Genomic DNA, 23364 nt, shown 5'->3' with positions numbered 1-23364 from the left:
TTTGTAACTTTGTGAATTCACACCTCACTCATGCCTCTCCCTTCTACAATCTAACTACTGACCTTTCTTGCTTTTCATTGTGTCCCAACTAAAATCCCAACTATTGTGAGTTTTCCCCAACCACTCCTCTCCTTCCCCAATTATTTATCTTGTATATAGCTTGATTACTATATATATGTTTGCATCTTGTCTTACTCATTATGAGTACCTTATCATAATGAGGTGCGAGAATTGAGGGTAAGAGATCTCCTAAGAGCAATGGGATCCCCCTGGCTGGTTGCATAGGTTTTGTGAAAGAATTCACAAACACCATGAGGTTTGTGGCAAGAATGGGATTTATTTGCAATAAGAAGACAGCTTTCTTAGTGGGCAAAGAACCCTGTTAGGATAATTTTGCAAAGATGGGTTGACACTGAGAAGAAAATATCTTCATCAGTAGACTAAGTCCAGAAGGGCAGGCCTTCCTAATTAGGAATTAGCAAAGATTGGCGTTCAGAGTCGTCCTTTATTAGCTTTCTGAGGTTTGAAGCATTTTTGATCTTTGCATGAATCTGAGAGACTGATTTTCAATTCAATTCAATTCAAAATTGAATGAGTTTACTTAACTGGGAGTTTGAGCTGCTCAGTAGAGGATGTTGACTATGCCCCAGGCCAAAATTTCCAGTTGAATGAGATTACTTAACTGGGAGATGTCTTGGGAGGGTTAGAGTCAGGAACATCCTCCCCACAAAGATTCCTTTCCAACCTTTCTCCCCACAAAGATTAAAGGGGACCCAGATTACACTATTTCTCCCTCATACAGTTCCCCCTAAATTCATTTGGGGCAACAGGATGAAGGTCTCATTTTCAGTAGCTGCTTCAATCTGACAAGGGTCATAAAGCTGTCACCATGTTCAATGGGAGTTCAGGCCAGAAGGAGAAGTGTGAGATCTGAAGAAGCAGCAGCAGCATCCAGGAGTTGTGAAGAGTCCCATGATCTTCAGGCTGAAGAAGTAGTTAGAAGTGCTCTTGGAGCTTGGAGGAAAGAAATCTCAGGAGCAGATTAAAAGTGGGATGGCATCCAGGGTAGAGATGGTAATAGGGCCTTTGTAAAAATTCATCAGGTCCCATCTGATGGGCTGCTTTGAGGATGCTAATGGCCCTCCCAACAATCCTGAATGCCTCCACTGCCCACAGAGCTCCCTAGCTGAAAGGCTAAGAAGGCGTTAACTGCTAGCAGGGGCCATAGAATGACATCAAGAAAACCCAGGGAGAAGATACTAGAGCAAAGTTCTCATCCTTGGAGCGAGAAAGAATTAGGAAGAAGAATAAGAGTGAGAGAAAGAAGGACAATTTCACTCTTCTTTCTCCAGAGTTTTTACGGGAATACTCTGAAATACATGAGAAGTAGAAGCTGGACTATTTGTCTTTCTGAAAAGTACTAGGCAGGCTTAAGTGAGGTATGATCTCTTTCAGCAAGCACCTTGATACCTCCTGAGCCTTCTCAGTCCTGCAGGACAAAGTTTCTACCCAGTCAGTAAAGGTGTCAACAAAGACAAAAAGCAACTTGGAAATCAATCTCCCCTGGGTATGTGCCCCTTCTCTGAAGAGACTTCAGGAGAGAGGGAGGTTTAACAGCTCCTTCAGGATTTACTTGGGCACAAACTGGCCAAACCTGGAAGACCTGTCTAATTGCTTCTTCCAGGTTGTGACCAGTTAAAATGCGTTTCACTGAAACCTCTCTGGGTTCGTGGGTCAGCTTGTAGTAGCTGTAGAATTTCTCTTGCATATTTAATAGGAAAATTCTTTGCTGCCAAAAGTCCCCTTTCTTTCCATATAGTTGGTGAGCATGCAAAATATGAAAAGCATATTTGGAGTCTGTATAGATCTTAACTCTCATTCCCTTCCCCAGTTCCAATGCTCCGGTAAAGGGAAATGAGTTCAGGTTTCAGGGCAGAAGTCCCAGGGGGTAGTGGCTTAGTTTCTGGTCAGGTGTGTTTAGTAGGAGAGCCTGATATAGTAAGCCTTCCATTAGTAAGCCACTGATACCCTTTGGCTTCTAAAATGCTCTGGTGTCCTAGGGTAAATTTTGAGGTTTCTTCTCTAAGGCACAAGAGCCATTCTAGGTAAACTGAGGCCAATTCCTTTGAGAAATAGGTTATGGGTCTGGGATTGCCCAGGGCATGGCTCTGCCTTTTGGAACTGCAGATCAAGATAAGAATGTAGTTAAGTGACTCCAAATTTCTTAACTCTTTAGCTAAAAGTTTGTGCTTAAGAAATTTCTCAATCTAAGGCTGGAGCAGAGAAATCTATTTTTTCCCAGATTTCAGAGGGAATATGGGAGGGGGCTGTGAGAGCAGCACAAAAAGACCATCTAGAGGTCTGAGAAGAGAAAATTGGGTCCCCAATTTCACTATTAAATCATAGCCCAATAAGGCAGCAGAATAGGAGGGAATAATAATTTAAAAAAACAAAAACAAAAACAAGTGTTTCTTATTGGCAAAGTAGAGGAAAAATCTCCAAACAATTCTTAAGTTCCCCTGCAGTCCCCACTCTGTGGAGGAAGGGGCAAGTGAGACCAGAGTACCAGAGCAAGAAAGAAGGAAAAGTCCCCCCATAGCAAAAAGAAATTCAGTGGGTGTCGGGCTGTTGGGTGTTAAGCTATAGTGGTGCAGGGTATTGGGGGTACAGCTTGTCCCCTATAGGCAGTCTCTCCTCCTAGGGAGTTTACTGGGACATTTTCCATGACACCTAAAGCACAAACCTCTATGGTTCCCAGAAATGTCAGCAGCCAAAAATAGGGATTGTTCTCCATATCTTGCTTTAATTCTGTGGTCTCTTTCCTCTGCTGCAGTTTGATCCCTATTATTAAAGACTCCAACAGCAATTTCTAACAGCAGAGTGGGAGAGATTTGAGGCCCAACAGTGGCTTCTGCAGCTTCCTCCCTATATCTGGGACAGATTGTTTAATATTAACATCTCCCCAAGAAAAATCAAGGAGGGCATTAGTCTTGAACCCCTCAAAAACTGGGTGGGGTCCTCAGAGTAATGACCAGGTTTTTCCTTAGTCTGGAAGAGATTTAACATTGCAAGAGGTACCTCTGCTCTGAATGTCTCTCCCTGAGAGTCTGCTGCTTCTCCCAGGGGGCAGAGTTTAAAATCAGTATCCTAACGAGGAGAAAAAGGGGTCCCACTCCTTGTATCAGAGGAATTGAAGAGTGGAGGTTGAAAAGTCTCAGCATCTGTTTCAGGTGAGGAGGACAGAGTTAAAGAAATATTGTCAGACATAAGATCCTGTTCTGGAAGGGATTTAGAAGTTGTAGAGGGCTGAAAGTATTGAGTCTATGCATTGAGGTCAAGACAGCCGAGCATTTGAGGGTAACTACCAATTGGACAACACTCTATGGGCATATGCTTGGAAAATGGTCCTTACCACTATCCTGTGCTGGCTCAATGATTCATGTATACAGAGGATTGTGGGAGGGACTAGGGGGTAGAATAAGATGAGCCAGGGTCACTCTGGGTGGGAGACAAGGAAGAAGGTAGTCACGGAGATTCTACTTCCATCCTGTTCAATCCTGCGTCTAAAGACCAAGAATAAAGACTAAGGAGTTTTGCTTATCCTGACTCGGGCTGATTCTGAGTGTCCTGGGTACTATCGCGGACATCACAAGAAACCTCCTGATAAGGACTGCATTGGGGCCCCAGATGTCAAAAATGCTGAAACGTTGGTTTCCACAGTGTTACAAGCTTTGAGGTAGTGTGGGATAGTGGTTACCACTGATCAAGAGGTTTTCAGAATGTGAAAGGTTAAGGAAGATTAGGATTCACAGAACAATTAAGTGATCAATAGAAGCCTTGAGCAAACAAAAAATTGGGGAGCTAGGAAGGCACAGGTAGATTCAGCCAATCAGAAAGACATGTGGTTTTAAGAAAATCACAAATTTAAGATAATAGTCCATCCAGCCCAAACTAGTTGGGGTCAATGACTTGACCAAATCACCTCTGCACCTGTAGGTTAATTGAATATTAAATAACACACCCCACAGGAGGAGTTTTCTGCCATTTTTGAATGTGGGATTTATGATGGGGGATGTTTTATACATGTTAAGAGGAAACATGTAGTAGGAATATCAGAAAGGCTGTAATCCAGATAAAATGAACCAAATCCTTCTCTGAAGGGAGGAACTGTGTCACATGAGCAAGTATAAAGCTTCCTCCATTTCTGTGTTCGGTGCTCCCTCTTATCCAAGAGGAGTGAGGCCCACTTCTGACCAGAAACATTAAGATGATTCCTTAAGATTCTTCTTTAATAAATTTTCCTTGATATCTAATTTTCAGTGTTAAATGTTATAAGGTTAGGAAGGAGGGAGTTTAATTTACCGCTAGAAAATTTAAGCAGCATCCAGCAGTGCTGTTTTAATTTAAGCTTTTAAGCCGAATTTGTCTCTGTTTTTTTTAAAGATTGCCTAAGGAAGAATCCTTAGGGATAAATGTAGATTGTCCCATTTTGTCACAAGCCTTAGATTTTCCCAATTCTATTGCTCCTCTTTCTCCTAGGCGTTCCTAAGGAGAGAGAGAGAGAGATGACAAAATCTTTCCTGATTAAGGGAACTTTTTGTCAGAATGCAGGAATTCCAGTCTGACCATTCCTAGACAGAGAATTCTGCTGAGCGTGGAGCTCCCATCAACCCAAATTTTCCTGAGAATTTGGGTTACCCTACCTATAGAATAGACAACAGCAAGAAAAAAGGCTTTAGACTCTCAGGGGTCCCCATACCAGGCCATCAAATGATGAGGTGTGAGAATTGAGGGTAAGTGATTCCCTCTGGTTGATGTAGCAGATTCTTTGTGAAAGAATTCGCAAACCTGAAATTTGTAGCAAAAGGGGTTTTATTGAGACTAAGAAGACAGCTTGCTAAAAAGACAGCTTTCTTAGTGGGCAAAGCATCCTGTTAGGATAATTTTGCAAAGATGGGTTGATACTGAGAAGAAAATATCTTCATCAATGAGCTAAGTCCAGAAGGGCAGACCTTCCTGATTAGGAATTAGCAAAGATTTGGAGTTCAGAGTTATCTTTTATTAGCCTTCTGAGGCTTGGGGCATTTTTGATCTTTGGATGAATCTGAGAGACTGATTTTCAATTAAATTCAATTCAAAATTGAATGAGATTATTTAACTGGGAGTTGTCTGGGAAAGGTGCTGGGAGGGTTTGAGAGTCAGGAACAGCCTTCCTCCAAAAATTCCTTTCAATCCTTCTCCCCACAAAGATTAAAGGGGACACACTTTACATCAATTAGGTCATAAGCTACTTGTGGCCAGGAACTGTCTTTTGCCTCTTTAGAAATAGTACTTGGCATTGATCCACACCTAACACCCATATACCAAGATAAAATCAAAATGGATTCATGATTTAGAGTAATATTATAAACAAACTAAAAGAACATAGGATAGTTTACCTCTCAGATATGTGAAGAAGGAAGGAATTTGTTTCCAAAGAAGAAATAAAATTCATAATTGAACACCAAATAGATAATTTTTATTATATTAAGTTTAAAGGTTTTCATACAAACAAAACTAATGCAAACAAGATTAGAAGGAAAGCAATAAATTGGGAAAACAGTTTTATATTTAAGGATACTGATAAAGGCCTCATTTCTAAAATATATAGAAAATTGACTCAAATTTATAAGAATTCAATCCATTCTCCAACTGATGAATGGTGTCAAAGCATATGAACAGACAACTTTCAGATGAAGAAATTAAAACCATTTCTAATCATATGAAATGGTGTTCTTAATCATTATTGATCAAAGAAATGTAAATTAAGACAATTCTGAGATACCACTATACACCTCTCAAATTGGCTAAGATGACAGGAAAAGATATTGCCAAATGTTGGAGAGAATGTGGGAAAACTGGGATACTGTGAAAAAAAACCAACCATTCTGGAAAGCAATTTGGAACTATGTTCAAAAAGTCATCAAACTGTGAATATCCTTTGACCCAGCAGTGTTTCTACTGGCTTATATCCCAAAGACATCTTAAAGGGACTCACATGTGCAAAAATGTTTGTGCCAGCCCTTTTTTGTAATGGCAAGAAACTGGAAACTGAATGGATGCCCGTCAATTGGAGAATGGATGAATAAATTATGGTATATGAATGTTATGGAATATTATTGTTCTATAAGAAATGATCAGCAGGATTACTTCAAGGGCCTGGAGAGACTTATATAATCTAATGCATAGTGAAATGAACAGAACCAGGAGATCATTGTACACAGCAATATCAATATTATAGACTATAAATTCTGATGAATGTGACTCCCACAATAAAGTGATTGATGTCCACTCCAATGATCTTGTGATGAACAGAGTCATCTATACTCAGAGAAAGGACTGTGGAACTGAATGTGAATCATAACATAACATTCTCATTCTTTTGATGTTGTTCCCTTGCATTTTGTTTTCTTATTCATTCTCTTTTCTTTTTGATCTGATTTTTTGTGCAACAAGAGGATTGTATAAATATGTTTACACATATTGGATTTAGCATATATTTTAACATGTACAACATATATTGGATTACTTGCCATCGGGGATGGGGGAAGGAGGAGAAAATCTGAAACAGAAGGCTCTGCAAAGGTCAATGTTGAAAAATTATACACGCATATGTTTTGAAAATAAAAAACTTTTTAAAAATTGATGCAACACAACAAAAGATATATAACTTTTGCTTAAAGTAGCAAAAAAGGATTATTTCTGGACATAAAATAATTGTGGTTTGTCTGCTGAAATCCTAATATGGATTGGGGTCCCAAAACAAAAAAATCTATGGAATATCAGAATTAAAACTAAAAACACATTTGTAATATTTGACAAGAACCAGTGTGTCATCATTTGATAATTGTCTTCTGCTTTCATTTCACTAAAAATAAATATTTGTGTACATGATTAAAAAAAAATACCTGGAACATAGTAGGTTGTTGTATGAATAGTGATTCATCGATAATGTCTATAGAGTTCTTTTCAGACTATCCATATAGGAAAGTGCTTAAAAGATTAAGAATGAAAACTATTGATTAAGGGTGATAACCAAGTTTACAATAAGAAATATTTCTTTTGTAGTTAAGACTAATACCTTTTCCATCCCATGAAAGGAAAAGAGTTATGACTCATTTATTATAGGTACCCTCTTTCCCCATTTGGGCACTGATTAAAGGAAAGATAGTCTCTGATTACTTCTTGAACATTTTTGAAGAGAATGACCAAAGCGGGGGGAAAAAGACCAGCTTTAGCATAAGATTAAGTAAATATTGTTGCATTAGATGGAATTAGAGTATTAACTGATAACTATCTTCTAACAGATATCCTTTTCCTTTTTTGATATTTCTATAAATTATAAATTATCTTTTGTTAAAAAAAAAAGTATTCAAGGGCACAGGAGAAGGAGTTCTTGGTCAATTTGGTTATTTCTCTCTTTGAGTTAGAAATGCTTGGACTTTAGAATATTAAATAAAATTGTTTCCATCAAATTTATACTTAAAACATAGAATTATATTAATATTTCTTATTCCACACTAGAAACTCTAGGAAATTAGTGTGGAAATAAATATCCAGGTCTAAAGACAAAGGGATACCTAAGATACCAGGTGACACCTAAGGAAAGATTGAAAGCAATATATGACACACAAGAAGATATAATACAAGCAGATGATAATGTGCTTCTGAATTTGAGACTTCTGCTGGACAATATACTAAGAATTATGTGAACTCTATTTCATTGAACCAGCCTTCTCTACTTCCATTGTCTGTGGGTGGCAGTAAAAATAGGTGATTTATGAGTGAGAAGTGATATAAGCAAAGAAATAAGATAATGATGCTAAAGGATTATATTTCTAGACCCTTGAAGGTGCCTTAATATTCAGATAAAGAAAGAATCTGAAAATGTTCAATGGAGAACTGTGCCAAACTTTCACTAATCCTGTTGTTCCTACCCAGACATATCCACTAGCACCAAAAAAAATTTATATCATTTTGAAAAGAGAGAACCTTAAAACTGTTCTTTACTAAAGAACAGATTTTACTGGCCCAAGATGATCATAGTTTTCATTAAGAAATGTGAAACCTATCTATGTATGTTATGTGCAGGGGAAAATACTATAAAATTGTGTTACATTTCTGGAAAACATATGATCTCTTAAAAAAAATTCAAACTTTGAACCGTGTCTGTGTTGACATTCTATCTCTGGAAAAAAAGACTAAAGACTTGTCATATTCTGGTAATGCTTAATCATTCCACAAAGTGTGCATAAATTTCTGACCAAAAACAAGCAGTTTGCATAACATTTCTTGATCTAATGTCCTGCCAATATCTATTCTGATCTAGTCACAAACTTTGAAAGTGCATTTCTTAAAGAAATATTACCAAAGACCATATCTAAAAGTCTAGAACTATACTTCATCATGTTCAAGGGAACTCAGAACCTACTTTTTCTATGAAATAATGATGATTATGTTAGGAATTGAAGAATTGAGGAAGGGATGGTCATGAGAAACTTCATAAATTTGGGAAAGCAGAAGGATTGGGAAACTTCATAAATCTGGGAAAGTAGAATCATGATTCTAAAATTCAAACATTCAAGAAGAAAAATTGTTATGAATTAAGGGATGGGAAGTGTCAGTTAAGTCAGGTCAAAAAGTATTTATATACCAGGGACTGTGCTAAGCTGGAAGACAAAAAGAAAGACAAAAATGGTCTTTCCCCTGAAGGAGCCCATAATTTAATGGAAGAGACAATATGCAAACAATTCTGCACAAACAAGATATCATAAACTGTGATTTGATTGAAAGATTGAAAGAATGATTAAAAGCTTTGTTTTTTGTTTCAATTAAAATATTTTATATTTCAAACCTTCTTTGAATTTGTATGATCCTCATTAATTAATATAGTTGTATCAAAAAGCACATTTTATTTTTATGGCTTATTATAATTTGTTGTCTTGTTATTTCTAGTGATCACTTGTTGCTACATTGTTATTTCACAGGCTATACTAGTAAAATAAATTTTAGATTTATATATTCAATATATTTTCCTATTCTTAGATGGAAATATATTCAACTAGAGGAGGTAGTGCTAGATAGAAAAAATTTCCCTTATCAAGATCAATTTTACATTATGAAGTGTTATATGATATCTAAGTACTGGAGACACCATATGTGTTATAATTTTATCAGTTTTGCTCATTTTAATCTATTTCATTGCACTAATAATTGATACCAATGTTTATATTAACATTTTTTTTTAGCTGGGGCAAGGATGACTCATCCACTGGATGTTTTTTTAAAGTTAAAGTCTGACCTGTAAAATATATATCCTCATAATATCAATATTTAAATCTCCTAGCACTTGTGTGAAGCACCTTCAGACAGATATGTCTAGAACCACAGGAAATTACTTAAAGCATAATCAAGCTATCTGGGCTGATCTTATGTTTCTGAAAGATAATGTTCTTGAGGTTGTCTTCAAATACTCATTTAGAAATTACATTGCACAGAAGATTTCACTTGCTTTTGTTACCATGCCAAAATGTCATTAACTTATCTACATAATAACATCTAGACTTAGCACTGGAGGTCACATATTTTCTTAATATGTAAGATGTTTTACATATTCCAAAATACTAGAGAGAAATTTATATGACTTTTTAAAAAGTCAGTATCTTAAATGTTTTGTCAAGGAAGACACAGCTAGTCCTACTTATTAAAAAAAAAAAAGTATAGACCTTTAAACGAGTAAATAAGCTCCACTTTTTTTTTTCAGAAAGGTTGATTTCTCTTTATCTTTCAAATTTTGTGTAAGGTTAAAATCTAATTTCAGTGCCTAATTATGATGTAAAGGTGATTCTGGTTCTTAAAAATGTGAACAGTGTCTAGTCAAGCCAAGTTAACAAGCATTTATTAAGTATTTTTAACACTAAAAATAGTGTACTAAGCACTCATGTCAAAGTTTTAGAAAGCCCTAACAAATTGGAATGGGTTCAAATATGGTTCTAATTAGAAAGCTGTGTTGCTCAACTGAGTTTTAATCATTAAAGGCAATTATTTTACATTGCTTGGATTATGATCTGTACTGGAGGAGAGAGGAGTCATATCAAAGAAATAGTGTGTTTTTTTGAAATACTGAAGTAATTATTTGAGAGTATATAAATATGTGTGTCTCTATAATATATATATGTATATGTGTGTAGACACATGTACACACATATACATATATATTTCATGGCTGTGTCAAATTGCATAATAATAATAACAAACAACTTTCATTGATGATAATGAACAAATCCTGGCTTGGAAATGTAGAGTAGTAGAGTAGAGAAATTAATTGGCTCTGGAGGCTTAAGATCTAAATTAAAATCTCATGCCTAATGTTTTTTATTTGTGTGAACTTGATCATGTCACAATCTCTTGGAGCCTCATTATCTTCATCTATGAAATGAGGAAATCAGCCTACATAATCTCTAAATACTTGGAATACATTCTAGTTTCATGATCTTATATATGAAGAGAAGTAGAAATTCAAGTAAAATAGAAATGAAAATTGTTTGCATAGAAACAATTAAGGGCTTCTTAGTTTTTTTTTTTAAACCAAGAAATGAATATATGTTACCTTTATGATGGGCATAGACTACAAATTCTACCAGATTGTAATTTAACCTGGATAAATTGTGTATGCCAGGCTGTCTGCTTCAGTGGGATTATGATATGTTGACACTGACCCCTGAGTTTTAATTATATCTAAAGGGACATATAAAATGTGAATGACTTGCTAAGTAAGTAAGAAAGAAAAAATCATTAATCCCATTTAGCATATGTCTTAAAATTAGAGATAAATTGTATTTGAAAATTAGAAACTGATATGTAGTATATTTTTTCTGTATCCAACATAATATTTTGTATAGTAAGATTAATGGCTTTTTACTTAATTGAATACCAAAGTATTAGGAGAACATATTTTCCATAGCACTTGATCATTAAACTAAAAGGGCATTTACTTCAAAATGAGCTGATGTTATGAATAGCTAACTTGCTCTACTTACCTTTTCTCCACACAATGTTGTGCTTTTTATAGCTCTAGCAGACATGGCCTAAGTCATGCTAGGTGCAGTCAATTACTTTTAAGTTGTGATATTTGTTATTTATTTTCTTAGGCTGACAAGTTGAGCCAGCTTTTTGGAAAGGCAGGAGGCACATGATATCTGATACTTTTCTAAAGAACTTTTTTCTGGGATCTATCTCCAACATTGGCAGGGCAGATATACATTTACATTATTTAAGTTCAAACATGTTTCTGCATATTTACTTTTTATGTGAACCATGTTCAGCCAATTAATAAAGTAGCTACTTAGGGAGCAGCAGCATCTTATTTTCTTAAAGAATGTCTATTAAGATTAATTAAAATATTTATTTAATCTTTATGCAATTAGCTCTTTATGGTTAGCAATTTCAAACATAAAGATTATAATCTGCTGATTTATTAGAGGGCTTGTTATGTCTTAACCTTATTAAGTAGCTATATGATATTCCTATACCTATTCAGGATCTTTCCTCCTATATAGCACTCTATTGGTAAACAGTTGTGTGGTAGCCATTTTATTAGCAAATTATCATTTTTATTAGCATTTAATGTAAATTAAAATCCATCTACACATATCAATAAATTTTGTACTATACAAATTGTAGAGAAAATATTAGTGTATTATATCTGTCAACAAAACATTTATTCTTTTATTGTGTCTCAAATTTCCCATTCATCCTCTATGTGCTATTTCATTTAGAAGAAAACCATAAAAGAGTAATGATTTATCTGACAATCTCACAATATAAATCTATCACATCCTAGAAAATATAACTTACTTCTTTTATATACTTAGCTTGTGTTGACTTCCAAAATCTTCCTAGCCTCCTCTAGTACCAATTATCAAGTACCCAATGGTTTTGGTTTGAGTCACTTACTGTCATGTCCCTGGTTTTATGGGTAAGTACCAAAAAATAAGCCTCTTCTATGATTTCAAGGGCTTCAGAAAGGGGCCTCTTTTATGAAAAAAAAAAATAGCAAAACATTTTGCCATTTGCTTTTTGATGCCCTAGCAACTCTTTAATAGACAACAAAGACTTTTATGCTATAACAATAAATCATAGTAACAATAGCTCAAATTTATATAGTTCTTGAAATTTTATAAAATACTTCTATTCATTTTTTTACGGACACCCTGTAAGGTAAGTGATATCATTAGTTGTATTTTACAGATAAGAAAACTGGAGTTTGTTGAGGTTAAGTCTAAGATAGAATTTTAACTCAGGTCTTCTTGACTCTAGATTCAGTGCTATATCACTCAATCATGCCTCTATAGATAGAAATGAGATAAAAAATAAGAATATAGCTGATTTAGTAGTAACTGATAGTAAATTTGTGTTCTGAAAAAAAATTTAAAGTGGATAACAGTCCTCCTGTGTGAAAAGAACAAGAACTTTTTTCTAAAGATATCTTTTGCCTCTTTGCAATTTTGTATCTGGCTATTTCTGCCTTGGATATTTTAAGGAAAAAGTTAAATTGTAAATGTGAAAGAGATTTGAAAATTAATGGACTTGAAAAAAATTTTTAAAGAGGGAAAAACAGAAACCTTTCTTACATGACTAATAATTGTAGGGAAGAAGAAAATGGATTTTTAACATGATTAAACCAAGTAATTTAGCAATTTCAAATAGATTCCTTAGAAAAATTGATAATTTTTATCATAATAAATTAAGGCCCCTTTTATTCCTTGAATTATATTGTAAAAGGTTTCAGAATTTTCACTAATGAGTTATTTATTGTGATGAAAATATAAAGTACCTAACTAATGTTTGTTTGTGTGCAGTAAAATATTAGATCCTATACAAGGTAAGTAGAGCAAAAACATCTGCTCTCTAGGAATTTAACTCCCAAAGTAGACAATGGCCAGATAAATATTTGTACATATAAAATGTGCTATAACCGTAGCACATATATGAATATTTACAGTATTATGAACTTTTGTGTTTATGGTTTTTGTGTTATGGAACAGGAAGATGTTAGATAGGAAAAGTGTTAGCAGTTTAAGTGTAGTGAATATCTCACCAAAGAATAATAACAAGATAAGCCAAAACAATATGGTGACATGTTAGGACTAGATAAATCCAAACTACCCAAAACAGTGTGCCAGTAAAGCAATGTGTCACAAGAAACAATGGTTAAAAAAAAGCCATAGAAAAAGGGCTATGTTCTTCTATTCAATCTAGTAAGGTACAAAAAGGGAGAGAAAAAAAGGAAAAATATATAAACAGCCCAAACCAATAACAGGAGACAAAGTATGTACTTTAGGACCCAGGTATCCTGCAGCAGAAGGCAGAGCCAGACCAATGCCCATGCAAGACACAACCCAGACAGTCTATCCTTTCATGGCAGCAGAGACCAGGGGCCAGTCCAGCACTCAGACAACTTGAATGTGATCTAGCACTTGAGTTGCCCATGCCCAGTTGAAAACCAAGGGAGTTCAAAGTACAAACTATAGCCATAACACACCAGAACCAATCAGCACCATCAACCTCTTCTAAGGTACAGAAGTTGTATTAGATGGAGAAAGAGCCAGTGTGAAAGGCCTGCAAAAGGCTTAATCAACATTTAATTGGTACCAGTCAGTGTCACCTCCAGGACTGGAATTGTGTGAGGAGAAAGAGAAAGGTACAAAACTAAAACTTTGTTCAAGTCATCAAGAGACTGAGTTCAAACCCAGAAATTTCCATAGAAAGAAACCTAGTATTACATATCATATTCAGGACCAAGAGGGATCTGCACATATCATTTAAGAACATTTAAGAACCCCTTCATTCTGAAAACTCAGGAACATGTACTTCAATAGTAAACCGTGCCCCTGAAAAAATGCACTCTCTCTGATTGGAACCAGGGATTTCCTTCCAGAATTTCTTTTTTAAGGAGAACACCCTTCATTTCCCACTCAGCTCTAGATTTCTGTATCTTGCCCTCATCCTTGGTATCTTTCTTTCTCCTCTTTCAGCCTACTTTGATATGTTGTCTTTCCCCCCATGAGATTGTAAGCTCCTTGACAGTGGGGCTTTGTTTCATTTTTAGATGTATAGGCTGGCATATAGCAGGTGCTTAATAAATATTGATAATAATAATTGCCTCAAAGACATATTGCCTTTGCATATTCATCATGTGCTATATTGACTCTGAATTCTACAATAAGATATATGTACCTGTGTGATGTGAATATGCTAATTTTCATATCTTCAAGCCTCCTTTAAGCAGTTCTTCAGCTAGAAATATAATAGAATGGAGAAAGCATGTCTCAGAATTAGATATTGCGGATCACAACTTGACCTAAATAAAAAGAAGACAAGATGAACAATGAGATTTTCTAGGAAGTCACCAAATAATTATTTTTATTTATTTAATAGCCTTTTATTTACAGGATATATGCATGGGTAACTTTACAGCATTAACAATTGCCAAACCTCTTGTTCCAATTTTTCACCTCTTACCCCCCCCACCCCTCCCCTAGATGGCAGCAGGACCAGTAGATGTTAAATACATTAAAATATAAATTAGATACACAATAAGTATACATGACCAAAACGTTATTTTGCTGTACAAAAAGAATCAGACTCTGAAATATTGTACAATTAGCTTGTGAAAGGAAATCAAAATGCTGTGCATAAATAAGGGATTAGAATTCAATGTAATGGTTTTTAGTCATCTCCCAGGTTCTTTTTCTGGAATGCTGGTTCAGTTCATTACTGCTCCATTAAATGATTTGGTTGATCTCGTTGCTGAGGATGGCCTGGTCCATCAGAACTGATCATCATATAGTATTGTTGTTGAAGTATATAATGATCTCCTGGTCCTGCTCATTTCACTCAGCATCAGTTCGTGTAAGTCTCTCCAGGCCTTTCTGAAATCATCCTGTTGGTCCAAATAATTATTTTTAAAGGAAGGGGACAATTATTATTATTATTATTTACATATGATGCTTGCTGATGGTTTTTTTTTCAAAATTATTTATTTATTTATTTGCAAAGCATATGCATGGGTAATTTTTCTAACATTGACCCTTACAAAATCTTTTGTTCCAAATTTCCCTTTCTTCCCACCACCCTATCCCCTAGATGGTAGGTAGTCCAATATATGTTAAATATGCTGAAATATATGTTAAATCCAATATATGTATACATATTTATACCGTTATCTTGCTGTGCAAGAAAAATCAGGTCAAGAAGGAAGGAAAAGAAAAACTGAGAAAGAAAACATAATGTAAGCAAAATAACAAGAGAGAGTGAGAATGCTATGTTGTGTTCTAACTCTGTTCCCATGGTTCTCTCTCTGGGTGTAGATGGCTCTCTTCATCACAGAACAAGTGGAACTGGTTTGAATCCCCTCATTGTTGAAGAGAGCCACGTCCATCAGAATTGACTGTCATACAGCCTTGTTGTTTCCATGTATAATGATCTCCTGGTTCTGCTCATTTCACTCAGCATCAGTTCATGTGGGTCTCTCCAGGCCTCTCTGAAATTATTCTGCTGGTCATTTCTTGCAAAACAATAATATTCCATAGTATTCATATACCATAATTTATTAAGCCATTCTCCAATTGATGGGCATCCATTGCTGATGGTTTTAAATAGATACTACTGTCATATGTAATAGGGATAAACTGGAACCATTTCCAATAAGTTCAGGGTGAAACAAGTGTGCCAACTATCACCATTACTATTCAATATAGTATTAGAAATGCTAGCTTTGGCATTAAAGAAAAAAATTAAAGGAATTGAGGAATAGGAAACCAAATTATCCTCTTTGCGAAGATTGATGCTTGGAAATTCTAGAGAACCAACTAAAATTTTAGAAATAATCTACAAGTTTAGCAAAGTAGCAGGAAAAAATAAATCCACATAAATTTAACATTTTTAACATCCTAACAAAATCCAAAACCCAAGAGATACAAAAATTCCATTGTCGACAGTATAAAATATTTGGGAATCTATCTGCCGAGGGAAAGTCAGGAACTATATGAGCAAAACTACAAAACATTTTCCACACAAATAAAGTCAGATCTAAATAACTGGAAAAATATCAAGTGCTCTTGGATAGGTCGAGTAAATATATATAATAAAGATGACAATGCTATCAAAACTAATCTATTTGTTTAGTGTTACATCAATTAAACTCCCAAGAAACTATTTTACTGACATAGAAAAAAATAACAAAATTCATTTGGAAGGAAACAAGGCCAAGAATTTCAAGGGAACTAATGAAAAAAAAATGCCAATGAAGGTGGCCTAGCTGTACCACATCTAAAGCTATATTATAAAGCAGTGGTCATCAAAAACATTTGGTACTAGCTAAGAAATAGAGCTATTGATCAGTGGAATAGGTTAAGTACACAGGATAAAATAGTTGATGGCTATAATAATCTAGTTTTTGAAAAGCCCAAAGACCCTAGCTTTTGAGATAAGAATTCACTATTTGATGAAAATTGCTGGGAATATTGGAAACCAGTACGGAGAAACTAGACATTGACCCACACCTAACACCGTATACTAAGATAAAGTCAAAATGGGTTCATGATCTAGACATAAATAATGATTTTATAAACAAATTAGAAGAACATAGGATAGATGTTACCTGTGTAACATTTGTTACACAGGTAACAAATCTGTGGAGGAGAAAGAATTTGTGACCCAAGAAGTTTATTTATCGTTATTGAATCAAATAGATAATTTTGATTATATTAAGTTAAAAAGTTTTTGTATAAACAAAACTAGTGCAGACAAGATTAGAAGGGAATCAATAAACTAGGAAAACATTTTTACATTCAAAGGTTCTGATGAAAGCCTCATTTTAAAATATATAAAGAATTGACTTAAATTTATAAGAATTCAAGCCATTCTCTAATTGATAAATGGTCAAAAGATATGAACAGAAAATTTTCAAATGAAGAAATGGAAACTATTTCTAGTCATATGAAAAGGTGCTTAAAATCACTATTGGTCAGAGAAATGCAAATTAAGACAACTCTGAGATACTATTACATATCTCTCAGATTATCTAAGATGACAGGAAAAGACAATGACGAATGTTGGAGGGAATGTGGGATAATTGGGACACTGATACATTGTTGGTGGAACTGTGAACAGATTCAACCATTCCGGATTTCCAATTTGGAACTGTGCTTAAAAAGTTATCAAACTGCAATATCCTTTGACCCAACAGTGTTTCTGCTGGCTTATGTTCCAGGGAGATCTTAAAGTGGGCAAAGGGACCCACATGAGCAAAAATGGCAGCCCTTTTTGTAGTGGCAAGAAACTGGAAACTGAATGGATGCCTGTCAATTGGAGAATGGATGAATAAATTATGGTATATGAATGTTATGGAATATTATTGTTCTATAAGAAATGAGCAGCAGGATGATTTCAGGGAGGCCTAGAGAAACACATGAACTAAAAGCTAAGTGAAATGAGTAGAACAGGAAATCATCATAACCAACACAAAAAGATTATATGATGATGAACTCTGATGGATGTGGCTCTCTTCAACAATGAGATGATTTAAACTAATTCCAGTTGTACAGTGATGAAAAGAGCCATCTACACCCAGGGAGAAAACCGTGGGAACAGAATGTGCTTCACAACATAGCATTTTCTCTCTTTTCATTGCTGCTTGATTACATTTTCTTCTTGTTGTTGTTCTTCTTTTTACTGGTTTGATTTGATTTTTCTTGTGCAGCACAATAATTGTATAAATTATGTATGTATATATCACATTTAACATATATTTACCATGTTTAACATATATTGGACTAATTGCCATCTAAGGGAGGTCATGAGGCAAAGGAGGGAAAATTGGAACTAATGTTAAAGGGTTAATGTTAAAGCATTGCCCATGCTATGCTTTAAAAAATAAAAAGCTTTAATTAAAAACAACAACAAAAACAAAATAGATACTACTGATCGTTTTAAGTAAAAGTCCTTTTATTCCTATACTCTAGTATTTTTAATAGGAATGGATGTTAGATTTTATCAAATGCCTTTTCTACATCTATGAGATAATTATATGGTTCCTGTTAGTTTGGTTATTGATATAGTCAATTATGCTAATAACTTTGCAAATATTGACCTAACCCTGCATTTCTGGTTTAAATCCTGCTTGGTCATGGTGTATTATCCTAGGGTTGACTTTCTGTAATAACTTTGCTAATTTTATTGTTAAGATTTTTGCATCTATATTCATTAGGGAAATTGGTCTATAATTATCTTTCTCTCTTTTCATCCTACCTGGTTTAGGCATCAGTACCATGTTTGTGTCATAAAAGGAATTTGGTAGGACTTCTTTCCTATTTTTAAAAATAGTTTGTATACTATTGGAGTTAATTGTTCTTTAAATGTTTCGTAGAATTCAAATGTAAATCCATCTGGCCCTGGAGGTTTTTTCTTAGGGAGTTGATTAATAGCTTGTTCTATTTCTTTTTCTAAAACGGGACTATTTAAATCATTTATTTCCTCTTCTGTTAATCTGGGCAATCTACATTTTTGTAACTATCCCTCCATTTCACTTAGGTTATCAAATTTATTGGCATAAAGTTGGGCAAAATAACTCCTAATTATTACTTATTTCTTATAAACAACATATTGTAGGGCCAAGATGGCAGAGAGGAGGCACACAGCTGTGTAAACTCCACGTTTTCTCTCAGAATTCAATTCATGACAAGCCTCTGAATTAATGCTTGACTGAAAAAAAAATCCACAAATAATTACCAAGAGAAGATATCCTTGAGATTCGACAGGAAAGGTCTGTTTTGCTCAAGGGTGGGACAGTTTTAGATCAGGCACAGGCTGAGGGCAGGCAGCGGCAGTGAGAGCTCTGCAGGCAGCTCACAGCCAAGCAAACTGCAGGAAGGAAGGGGTATGATCTCAGCCGTCTCTGCGGGTAGAGCTTTGCTACATCATTGGATACTTTGCCCTGGCAGCAAGTCAGTAGCCCAGTAGAGAAGCTAAAAACACCGGGGGTCAAGAATACAACCCCAAACAGCTGGAGTTTCTCGGGACCTGGCCACCCTTCCCCCACAGCTTCTCAGCACACTCTCTCAGAGTCTCAAGCAGGGGCAGCAGAGTCCTACTAGTGCCTTGCTGCTGCCCCTTGCAGTCTGTAGAGGAAGTTCGGTAGCACCACCCAGCCCCTCCCCGAAAAAGCAGATTCCATTTGAGTTTTTTTTTTTCTTTTTTCTTTACTAGTTTGTCTCTGATTCTTCTCTGACAAAATGAGCAAAAAATTGAAAAGGACCTTAATGATTGACAGTTTCTACATGGATAGAGAACAGACTCTAAACCCTGAGGAGACTAAAAAGAGACTGTCTCCAAGTGAATCCCCAAAGGAGGAGATCATCTGTCGCTCAGCACAGATGAATCTCATAGAAGAAATTAAAAAGGCTCTCACAAGAGAGAAAAAAGAAAAATGGGAAAAGGAGAAGGAGGCTTAGCAAGAGAGTCTGGAGAAGTCATGCCACTCATTTAACAAAGAGGATAAAGAAATCAAATCCTTGAAAAATAGGATTTGTGAACTGGAAACAGAAAATAGCTCTCTAAAAAATAAAATTGGCGAAATGGAAAAAAATTCCATAGAACAAAACAGTTGGGCAATTAGAAAAAGATATAAAAAAGTGAATGAAGACAATACTTCATTGAAAATCAGAATTGAACAAATGGAACTGAATGACTCGAGGAGACAACAAAAATCAGTCAAGCAAAACCAAAAAGTCAAATAATGGAGAAAAATGTGAAATACCTTCTTGGGAAAACAACAAACCTGGAAAATAGGTCTAGGAGAGCCAATCAGGTTTTGGACCCCAAAAAATATGATTAAAAAAAGGTCTGGACATTATTTTCCAGGAAATTATCAAAAGAACTGCCCAAAGTCCAAAAAACAGAGGTAAAATAGACATTGAAAAATCATCACCACGAAAGGGATCCCAAAATCAAAACACCAAAAAATAGGGGCCAAATGCAGAACCCTCAAACAAAGGAAAAAATACCCAAGTGGCTAGAAAAACCAATTCAAAATAGAGGAACCAAAAAGGATCACCCAGGATCACACCATTAAAAATCAAAGGGCCTGGAATATGATATTTCCAAAGGCTAAGGAACTCGTTACGCAACCAAAAATAACTTACCCAGCCAGAATGAGCATCTTTTTTCAAGGAAGATGGTCATTCAACAAAATAAGATAATTTCACCTATTTTTGGTGAAAAAACAGAACTTAAAAAAAAGTTTGATCTACAAATATAGAACTCAAGAGAAACCTAAAAAGATAAAAAGAAATCTTGGGAACTATATTTTACTGTAAAAATGTATAAAAGAATAATGATACCTTGTTCAAAACTGGAGGTAGAAAGACATTGTAAAAAAAAGGAAAGTTACTACATCCATGAAAGAAAGGAAACCTATTATTCTGAGAAGAAAGAATGAGGGATAATATTGGGGTTATCTTTACTCCATCAGAATTGGCTTTAAAGAAAATTTTGAATTTTAATTTATTTAACCCTTTCTCATCCATTAAAAATGAAAAGGGGAAAAGTGAAAAAGGGAAGGAAAAGCTAAGCAGAAAGGAATATGGAAACTGGAGAAAAGGGAAAAGATAGGGGGAACCAAGGTGGCAGCAGGGAGGGATATAAAAAGAGTGCTGTAGAAACAAGTAGTGCTACAAGTTTAATATTGGGAAGGAGGGTAAGGGGAAAGAAGGGAGAAAAAGCATAAACAGGGTTAAAAGATGGCAATAAACAAAGGGTAATTTTAACCTTAAATTGAACAGGGTAAACTCATAAGAAAGCTTAGAAATGATTAAAAGCCAGAATCCTACAATATTTTTTAAAAACACACCTAACGGGAATACATCAGAGTAAAAAGGTAACAGGTTGGAGCAAAATCTACTTCAGGTGAAATCAAAAAGAATACCATTCTGATCCAAATCAAAAAACAAAATTATCTAATTAAAAAAAGAAAAGAACATATATCTTGCTAAAAAGAAATAATGAAACAATATCAATATAAAAACATATATTACCAGGTGGTATACATCTAAATTTTAAAAGTTAAAAGAAAAAAGAAACAAAAACATAAGAAAGTATCCCCCTTACTCTCAAATTAAATAAATAAACCACAAAAGTCAAAAGAAAAAAATACTAAAAAAGTTAAATAAATTTACAAACCAAAAAATAGAACAGAAAATTACTTTTTCAACAATTCATAAATCTAAAAAAAAGACCCTAATTAGGAACATCAAAACACAACCAAAACAGTAAGGCAAAAAAAAACCATCCAAAATCAAATCAAAAAAAATATTAACAAAAGCAAAAAGCCAAAAATAATTGAAACAAATAATCTTACTAAAGAATGACTGGGTGAAACAGCAAACATAGACAAATTAATCTGGGATGAAACCAAAGTTTTAAAAATTTAACTCTAGAGGCCTATTGCATAAATAGAATAGGGGTCAATGTATTGGTTAAACTAAAAATGCTAGAAAGGAACAAATTAAAAACCCACCAGTCAAACATTAAACTTGAAATTCTAAAAATAAAAGGAGAATCAAAAAATTGAAAGTAAAAAAACATTAATTAATAAAACTAAGAGTTGGTTCTAAAAAACCAACAAAAAACAAGCCCTTAGTAAATCTGATTAGAAAAGGAAGGAAAAATCAAATTTTAGTCTTAAAATGAAAAAAAATTTCATAATGAAGAAAATTAGAGAAAATTAAATTATTTTGCCCAACTTTTGCCAATAAATTGACAACAAATGAAATGAAAGAATAACAAAAATATACCCCAATTAACAGAGGAAAAGTAAATATCTTAAAACCCATCTTAGAAAAAAGTAAAAACTTTAACCAACACCCCAAAAAAAATTAGGACCAATTGTTTACATGAATTTTCCAAACATTTAAAGAACAATTTACTCCAATCATATAAACTATTTGAAAAAATATGGATTGAAAGTCCTACCAAACACTTTACGACACAGACATGGTACATATTAAACCGGTAGGTTGAAAAAGAAAGAAAATTATGAAATATCCCTAATGAATAAATTTAAAACAAATAAAAAATAAAAAAATTACAGAAAATCATCCCGGGAAAAAACATGACCAAGTAAATTTATACCAGGAATGCAGGGCTTTCAATATTAGAAAAACTATTTTAAAAAGTTTTAAAAAAAAAAAAAAACCATAATTAATCCCTTAATGAAAAAATTTTTAAAAAAAAACCCCCCAAAAAAATTTAAAAGGAAAAAGCTTTTTCTTAAAAAAAAATTTTTTTAAACCATCATAATTCATATCAATGGGGAAAAAAAGGAACCTTTCCCAGAAAATTGGGTAAACAAGGTCCCCTATCCCAATTATTCAAATTTATGAAACATTACACAAAAAGAAAAAGAATTAAAAAACAGAAAAAAATGAGGAAAGCAAACACCCCTTTCTAAGATATTAAGGGAAACCCCAGAAACCCAAAAAAAAAAAAAAAATTCATAACTTTACAAAAGTAAAAATAAATAAATCAAAAATCCCAGATTTTAAACAAAAAAATAAAAAATAAAAAAAATTCCTTTTAAAAATAAGTAAAATTTAAAAATATTAAAAAAAATCAAGTTTAAAAACAAAAAAAATTTAACAAATAAAACATTTAAATTGGAAAAAATAAATTTTAGGAAACTAAACAAATAAATAAAAAAAAACCCAAACTAATTTTTAAATCTAACTGGGATTAAAAAATATTTTTAAAAAAAAATAACAAAAATTTTGAATAAAAGGAAAAACCAAAAATTAAGAAAAAAAAAAAATTGGTCTAATTTTAAATTAATTATAAAAAAAGGCAAAAATTTTTTATTGGGAAAAAAATTTAAAAGATTATGAACTTAGTTCAAAGAAAAAATTAAATTTAAAAATAAATTTTGACAAACAAAACCCAACTTTTAGAAAAAAAAATTTGAAAAAAACTAAATTAACTGAAATTATTCAAAAATTAAAAGAAATTAAAAAACCAAAAAAAAACAAATTAAAATTTGAAAAAAAACAGGATTTAAAAAAAAATAAAATAGAAATTTATTCCAACTTTAAGGAGAAAAATTTTGGACCAAGAATAACAAACCTTATTGATCAAAAAAAAGGAAAAATTAAAATTTTGTAAAACAAAACCAATCAAAAGATTGAAGGAACAACAAACTAGAAAACATTTAAAGAAAAATTTTAAAATTTTAAAAAAACCTTTTTTTAAAAAAACCAAATTACAAAGGTGAAA

General features: G+C 33.8%; 1 pseudogene; it reads left to right on the top strand.

Moving 5' to 3' along the window:
- Positions 1 to 23364, top strand: part of LOC100919553 — a 50745-nt pseudogene that overhangs the window by 21015 nt on the left and 6366 nt on the right.

This window comes from Sarcophilus harrisii, chromosome 2 (genome assembly GCF_902635505.1).
Source record: "Sarcophilus harrisii chromosome 2, mSarHar1.11, whole genome shotgun sequence".
Taxonomy (NCBI): Eukaryota; Metazoa; Chordata; class Mammalia; order Dasyuromorphia; family Dasyuridae; genus Sarcophilus; species Sarcophilus harrisii.
Note: the sequence above shows the minus strand (reverse complement) of the source record. Positions and strands in the feature narration are given on the sequence as shown.